At 42.9% G+C, this 8,337-nt stretch overlaps 1 protein-coding gene across 1 annotated transcript in view; it reads right to left on the bottom strand.

The window, feature by feature from the left end:
- Nucleotides 1–6,301, bottom strand: part of VPS8 (VPS8 subunit of CORVET complex) — a 268,413-nt gene extending 262,112 nt beyond the window's left edge. The window contains 1 exon segment of the mRNA XM_017865711.1: nucleotides 6,214–6,301. The gene's annotated coding sequence lies outside the window, so the exon portion shown is untranslated.
- Between the last annotated feature and the right edge of the window lie 2,036 nt (nucleotides 6,302–8,337).

Below are 8,337 nucleotides of genomic sequence, written 5' to 3'. Positions count from 1 at the left end.
CCTTTTTTTTTTTTTTTTTGAGACAGGATCCCCCTCTGTCACCCAGGCTGGAGTGCAGTGGCATGATCTCGGCTCATTACAACCTCTGCCTCCCAGGCTCAAGCAATCCTCCCACTTCAGCCTCCCAAGTAGCTGGGTCTACAGGCGGACACCACCAAGGCTAGCTAATTTTTTGAATTTTTCATAGAGATGATGTTGGCCAGGCTGGTCTCAAACTCCTGGGTTCAAGCCATCTGCCCGCCTCAGTCTCCCAAAGTGATGAGATTACAGGTGTAAGCCACTATGCCCAGCACAAGTGGACTTACTTTTAACAGATTCCCAATGCCTCCAGGATAAAATCCCAAATTCTAAGCCTGTGACTCCAGCTCTCACACGCGCAGATCCCTCTGGCTTCTTCCCTTACAATTGAATTTATTATTTTTGCACTAAGAGTCCTTCATGGATAGCTTCCACTTTCCCTCCACGTCTGCTCAAGCTGATTCACCTTCCCTTTCCTTTCCTTTTTCTCTACATTTATCTAACTTCCTTTCTTCCTTCCAGGCACTGTTCAAACTGGATCTGCCTATGACCTCTTCCTTCCCTAACCATCCTCTGAATTCAGAAAACATGTCTTCTTTTAAAACAGTGGCTTGGCTCTTTCCCCATACTGATTCATCAGTGAATTTACCATGTGACTATCTTTTCTCCCCAGCTATATAATAAAAATGGGGCCATGCTTCTTTGAATATTCCACAACACTGGGCTTACTGGCTTGCACAGCTAGGTAGACATTTGAAAAATGTTTAATTAACATAGGAATTAGAAGACAGGAACAACATCTGTGTTGCAAATTAAATATATCAGGGTTATTACTTGTAATTGTTAAGCTCCAGAGGATGTTATTTGACTCACAGCATATAGGAATCTATGTCATAATAAGTAAGCCAAGTTATAAATGAATATTACTTATATGTAGTCAAGCTTGTCAACCACTGCAGGTCATATTTATCAACTATCAGCTAAAACTTTGCTTCCTTAGGAAACCCTTTTTTTTGCCCTGCTCAACTAGGCTATGTTCCCTGTTAATATGCACCCATAACATTGTTCTCCTCTTTTACTACACTTATCACATTGTAATCATTTCTTCATTGTCTAAACCACCATTCCTTGCCCCCAGTTGGAATGCAGGTTCTGTGGGAGAGCAAAGACCAGATCTGCCTTGTTCACCATTCTATTCCCTGTGCTGATATGACACAGTAGCTGATCAGTCCACCCATCCCTCCCTCCCTAGGTAAATACCCAAGCAAGACTGCATCACTGGCTTCCACAATCTCAAATAGCAGTCTGGTCATGAAATACAAAGTATGGTTAGTTACACTACTCCAAAACGCCTCCATCTGTGCAAGTTCCATTCTTTGCATCTAGGAGAGATATTTTTAAATCATTTAGCTCATTTATAACATGATGCAAACCCCACAATCTCAGATGTTTTATGTTCTTTTACGTTAATTCAGCCTAGAGGCCAAGATGAATACAGTGGAAATGTACCATACTTTCCATTCAATTTACAGGATTTCATCTATTACCTTCCGCAACAGGAAGGAGAGAAAAAGAAGTGATTCACATAGAGCCAGAGACTCTGCATACCTCCACTCAATAACTTCGTGCTTCACAGTGAGCACAGAATAGGAGATGGTCAGCTGCTGTTCTATGTCTCAGTTCTCACATGCCTCACACCCAAGCAATTATGTCACCTGTGCTCAAAATAACAAACGCCATGCAGTTCCAACATGGAAAAACAAGATCTGGCTGCACTGGGCTTCCAGAGAGACCCAACACTTGTCAGTTTCTGATATGACTCCCTCTTGGAGTACTTTGAGGGTACTCAATTTTCACCTTACTCATGGCCTTTAGATACAGACCCTATTTAGAGCAACGTTACTATATACTGGGATGGGCTGCTTTACTTGACCCTGGAATTTCTTTCCAAGAAGGCACATTTAGGTAATTGTAGCGCACAATGCCAGAACTGCCACAATGAAAAAGTCCAAACTGTTTCTCTTTCTGTTCTGTTGGTGAATGTCTAAATGAGGAGAGTGATCATAAGTACATACAGATTTTAAAATGTTAAAAAGAAAAGGGAAGGAACAGTGCCTAAGACCTTCCTGTATACAGTGCTAAGTTACTGCTATGAATTGTCAGATGCAATCAGCTCCAGTCTAGAAAAGAAAAATCCAATCCCCTATCACAATACACAAAACAGTAACATGAACTAAGTCTACAAATATCTAATGTAGAAATTCTAACTTTATTGATCAGTGAGGTAGTAAGTGAAATGAATTAACAGAGAAAAATGATCACTTCCAGCTTCTATAATATTGTCTCCACTATCAAGAGAATCTCTCTTTCCAGACCCACTTCAACCCCAAAGAACCCCTCCTAAAAAGCATAAGGGCCTTGTGTAGGCTGAAATATATTCCCTTTTCTTCTTTACGTAACTGATGCAGGTAAATTCTTATAAGTTAAATGCGCAAAAGATTGGATTCCACTTAGGTAAAGGCTGAGTGGATGACGGCCTTCTTTATTAACTTGCAATTAACTGTCATCTCAATTTCTCTTGGTTAGGTGCCAAGAAGGATGTAGTGTCACAAGAGATTTATTTATTTATTTATTTTAAGAGCAAGAAGTAACTGGAAGCATCTTGCTGAATTGCAACGGAAAAAATAAAGGTTAAAACACCCCAGCACCTCTGCCATCTTTCCTGCAGGGCAACTGCTTCTCCTCCATTCCAACCATATGATTTTGGTGGTGCTGCCAATCAAGTACCCTATCTGCCTAGCTAGGGGAGCAGAACAGTAGGCCCATCACATTCTTGTGTCCTATCTGGCCAATCAAGGTCCTTCTGGAATTTCTCTTTATTCTGGGGTGCTTAACCTTGGATGGCATAACACAGGAATTGCCTGCAGTCACATCGTTTATGCACTTATATACAGTCATGTGCCCCAAAAAGACGTTTTGGGTCAATGACAGACCACATATGCAACCATGGTCCCCTAAGATTACACATAATGGAGTTGAAAAATTCCTGTAGCCCAGTGATGTCATAGCTGTTGTAATGCAACACATTACTTGTGTGTCTGTGGTGAGGCTGGTGTAAACAAACCTACTGTACTGCCAGTAGTATAAAAGCTAAGCACATAAATTATGTACAGTACATAATACTTGACAATAAACTATGTAACAGTTTATGTATTTGCTATACTATACTTTTTATCATTAAAGTGTACTCATCCACTTATCAAAAAATTAAAAAGTTAGCTGTAAAACAGTTTTAGGCAGGTCCTTCAGGAGGTAATCCAGAAGGCACTGTTATCATAAGACAGTTCCCTATGTGTTACTGCCTCTGAAGACATTCCAGTGGGACCTTTCTGACTCTGTGCAGGCCTAGGGTAATGTGTTTGTGTCTTAGTTTTTAAAGATTAAAAAATTTTAAAATAGAAAAAAGCTAACAAAGATATAAAGAAAATATATTTGTACAGCTAATTGTACCATGTGTTTGTATTTTAAGCTAAGTTTTATCACAAAGAAGTTAAAAACTTTTTTAAAAGTTTATAACATAAAAGTTACATTATAGTAAGCTAAGGTCAATTTATTATTGGAGAAAGAAAAAAATTTTTCATAAATTTAGTGTAGCCTAAGTGTACAGTGTTCAAAAAGTCTACAGTAGTGTATAGTAATGTCCTAGGCCTTCACATTCACTCACCATTCACTCACTGCCTCACCCACAGCAACTTCCAGTCCTGCAAACTCCATTCATGGTAAGTGCCCCATACAGGTGCACTTACCTTTTAATCTTTTAAACTGTATTTTTACTGTACCTTTTATATGTTTAGATATACAAATACTTGGCCATTGTGTTACAACCACCTAAAGTATTCTGTACAGTAACATGCTGTGCTGGTTTCCAGTCTAGGAGCAATAGGCCATCCCACATACTCGGGGTGTGTGGTAGGCTATACCATTTCAGTTTGTATAAGCACACTATGATGCTTGCACAATGACAAAATTTGCCTAACTACGTATTTCTCAGAACGTATCCCCTAATTGTCCCATGACTGTAACAGGACAGAACGAGGCTTGCAATTACAGTTGCAGAGGAGATAGGGAACTGAGGGTTACTAGTCCTTTGCAGAAAGGGAGAGACACACAAGTACTCCATCACTGGAGTCACTGGATTTAGTGATACCCCAGCCCCTTCCAGGTTTGGAGCCAATAAATCCCTTTTAGCTTAAGCCCATTTGAATTTTCTGTCGCAACAGAAATATCTTTGACTAAAAAAAGTGTAATTACTATTAGAGTAAACCTAAGAAATTCATAACAGTGAAAAATCCAACACAAAGCTGTAATTCCTTGCTAATACACAGAACACATTTAATAATGTCATACAACATGAAGATAAGTCAAATATTCATTCAAGATTCAGTTAAGAATACAACAGTTTGATTTTACCACTATGTACAGATGGCACCTAAAGTTGTGGATCAAGAGAACATACCATCTAAACTCTATAAAAGCTATCAATAGATCCAAAGTTAAACATACTTTATTAAGTTCAAAAGATCCTACTTCTCATTCACATACATAACTGACAGTTTGTGTCACACTGGTTGAAATGTCAATGGAAGAGTGAGATACAGCTAAGAATCACCAACATGTCCCAATATTGTGGAAGACAGAAAACATCCATCTGCTGACAATGGTCCAGATACGAAGGAAATATATTAAATATAAGGAAAAAATCAACATATTACTCTGTAAGAGCTCTGGAAAGAATTTTCTCACATATGCCTCTTTGACCATATAAAGCCCAACAGTTCAACCAATTTTTTTTCCATTTATCTTTATTGCATATTCTACAGAACAGGCCAGCTATTGCCAGAAGATTCAATACCTACTCTGTGCTTAAATTTAACCATGAGCAAACCCATGTCTTACACAAACATGTGCAGATTCTTCATCCACATTTATATTAGATATACCTCAAACACACACAGGCAGACATAGACATACACAGACAATTAACATGTAATTATCTCCCAAACGCAGACATTTGGAATAAGGTTTAGCACCACAAGATAACATCCATGCTTGTTTGGCTTGGGTTTTGGGTTTTTTAGTACGGGAAAATTGAGTATGGTAGAGGGCGGATGGTGCAGAGGACAGAAGTCTTCCTATTCATTATAACAAGAATTTAAGAAGTGGAGGGGATCTGTTTATTTAAAGAAGGCTCCCCAGCTAGCTATTCCTGATAACCCACGGCCAAGGAACCTCTCACCGATTCTACCTCCTCCCACCCTATCCTGTGAAGCACTCCCATTTTGTACACCCAGACACTCTGAGCAGCTGCTTTCCTCCTTCCCCAGGTGCCACGCACGAAGAACAGGCCAAGGCACAGGAATGGCCTCGAACTTTAGAGGTCCACCTTTCATCCTGCTGCCCTCATTCTGGTGCACAACTTGCACGTGGAGACAAACTGGAACCAGCCTCACAGGGTGCGCACCGATCCTAAGAGGTGCATACCCCATCTAAGCCTCAGGCACCCTGATATCAGTCCCTGGAGGATAAAGGGGTCCACACCTGTTTTCCAGGCCCGACAGACGGGCTACACACCTGCTCCGCCCGGGAGTGGGGAGGGGCATGACACCCGCCGCCTAGGCTCACAGTCGGGGGAGCGGGCGCGCCAGTCCCTCAGCCTAATTGTCGCAGGACTGTAATAGGACAGAATGAGGCTTGCAATTATAGTCGCAAAGGAGATAGGGAACTGAGGGGTTACTGGTCCTTTGCAGAAAGGGAGAGACACACCAACACATCACTGGAGTCACTGGATTTAAGGATACCCCAACCCCTTCCATGTTTGGAGCCAATAAATCCCTTTTTACTTAAGCCCATTTGAATTTTCACATTCATTTGGAACCCTAAGTGGAAATTGCCCGACCCAGTTCCGGGCCAACGTAGGACACGCCCCTCCACTCAAGAATCAACCCCGCCCGGCCCGTGGCTCGGGTCCGGCTAGCCAGTCGGGGGCTGCTCTGTCCGCTACCCGGGGTCGCGCCGCTGTCGCGCTGGGAGGAGGCGCCGAGGCTCAGAGACCTGTCGCGCGCTCTCCTCCTACCCTGAATACGGCCCCTCAATCCTATCTCCTCCCCACGGGCCCGCTCTCTGGAAACCGGTTACCTGAGCTTGCAGCCATTCCGGCACTGGACTGCCGGCCCACGTGACCGCGCCCCAGCTTTAGCCTCACGCACGCGCACTACCTACCACTACTGGCCTCGCTTCCGCTTTTCTCCTCACACTGCTCCCCCTCCTGGGCGGTCCGCGCCTCTTCACCACGCTCCTATTTAAAGGGCCAGAGATATACTGGCTTCCCCCACGGAAAAAACGGGTGATTCACATCTTGAAGACCAAGAGAATGGAAACGTCTAAAGAGTAGCGCGGACGAATAAATAGCAGTCCTTGAGGTGAGAGGCGAAAGCTCCTCCTTTAAGAAAGTGAACTAACTTGCAGCCAGCCCAGAAGGGGAATTGATTCGCTGCCTTTTGGAGTTTGCAACCAGTAAATTTTTTTAGCTTTTTTTAAAAAAAGATGAACACAGAATTGCCAATTTATTTTGTCAAATAAGGACAACAGGCATACACATACTAAAAAACCAACTATTATCTTCTAATATATCGTATTTCTCCCCAAAATACATCTTAACACCAAAAATATAGGAGAAACATAGTCTCAAATAAAGAAAACTTCTGAAAAATGAATAAAAACATATGCTTATTTCTCTTATTGCTCCTGAAGAAAGGTGAAAGCTTGCAGAAGAGACTCGTTTCTAGGGTCATCACTGTAGGTAACATTAGCCCCAGGACACAGATTTTAGGCCTGCTGGGGGCTATGGTCAAGGAAATAGGAGGAAGAACACCAGAAGATACTCTTGGAAGGAGATACAGAAAACATTCGGTTGGCCAGACATGTTTTTTGTTTGTTTGTTTTTTTGAGACGGAGTCTTGCTCTGTCACCCAGGTTGGAGTGCTGCGGCCGGATCTCAGCTCACTGCAAGCTCCGCCTCCCGGGTTCACGCCATTCTCCTGCCTCAGCCTCCTGGGTAGCTGGGACTACAGGCGCCACCACCTCGCCTGGCTAGTTTTTTTTGTAGTTTTAGTAGAGACGGGGTTTCACCGTGTTAGCCAGGATGGTCTCGATCTCCTGACCTCGTGATCCGCCCGTCTCGGCCTCCCAAAGTGCTGGGATTACAGGCTTGAGCCACCGCGCCCGGCTGGGCGGACATTTTTGAGCATCAGCCAGGTTCACTAGATTTCTGGGCCTTCAGAGAACTCAAAGATGGGTAAGACACTGCCCTGCCCTCCAGATATTTATTGTCTAAGGATTCAGTGTACAGACATAACAAAATACAAGGTAGGCTGTTTTGAGTAATAAAAAGAAAGACATTGAACCACCATTTTCGGATCACAGACAAGGGGAAAAGTTGGAACAGTCAAGGAAGGATGTGGTATCTTGTCAGGGCCTTGAAGGATTTCAGTAGCAGAGAGCAGAGAGAATGCCAAGCTGAGGGAAGGCTGGGATCAAAGGCAGTACGAAGCAAGTTTGGGAACTAGTTGCTGGCCTGATGTAGCCGTGGTGTGGGCAGTGGCTTTCAACCTTCTTTTAATCATTCCTCACAGTAAGAAATACATTTCAGGTCAGGCATGGTGACTCATGCCTACAATCCCAGCACTTTGGGAGGCCAAGGCAGGTCGTCAGGAGTTTGAGACCAGCCCGACCAAACATGGAGAAAGCCTGTCTCTACTAAAAATACAAAAATTAGCCAGGCATGGTGGCATGCACCTATGTTCCCAGCTACTCGGGAGGCTGAGGCAGGAGAATCGCTTGAACCCGCGAGGCAGAGGTAGCAGTGAGCCAAGATTATGCCATTGCACTCCAGCCTGGGTAACAGAGAGACTCCAACTCAAAAAAAAAAAAAAAAAAAAGAAAGAAAGAAAAAAATACATTTCAGCCATGGACTAGTATAAAAATACACACAGTATGTGTATATGTGTGAGTATGCATGACAGGTAGGTAGGTAGGTAGGCAGGCAGGTAGGTAGGTAGGTAGGTAGGTAGGTAGGTAGGTAGGTAGGTAGATAGATAGACAGACAGATAGATAGATATGTTGAGATAGTAATTGCCCTTAGAATGTACAATGCAACTTGGTATTTTCTATTCTATTCTATTCTTTTTTTAAGTGCTGGTTACTGAATTCATTTCAGTACTCGGTGATGCAGAACAACCCATAGTTTGAAGACACTGGTGT

The sequence above is a fragment of the Rhinopithecus bieti genome, unplaced genomic scaffold (genome assembly GCF_001698545.2).
Source record: "Rhinopithecus bieti isolate Rb0 unplaced genomic scaffold, ASM169854v2 scaffold_2432, whole genome shotgun sequence".
In the NCBI taxonomy this organism is placed as follows: Eukaryota; Metazoa; Chordata; class Mammalia; order Primates; family Cercopithecidae; genus Rhinopithecus; species Rhinopithecus bieti.
Note: the sequence above shows the minus strand (reverse complement) of the source record. Positions and strands in the feature narration are given on the sequence as shown.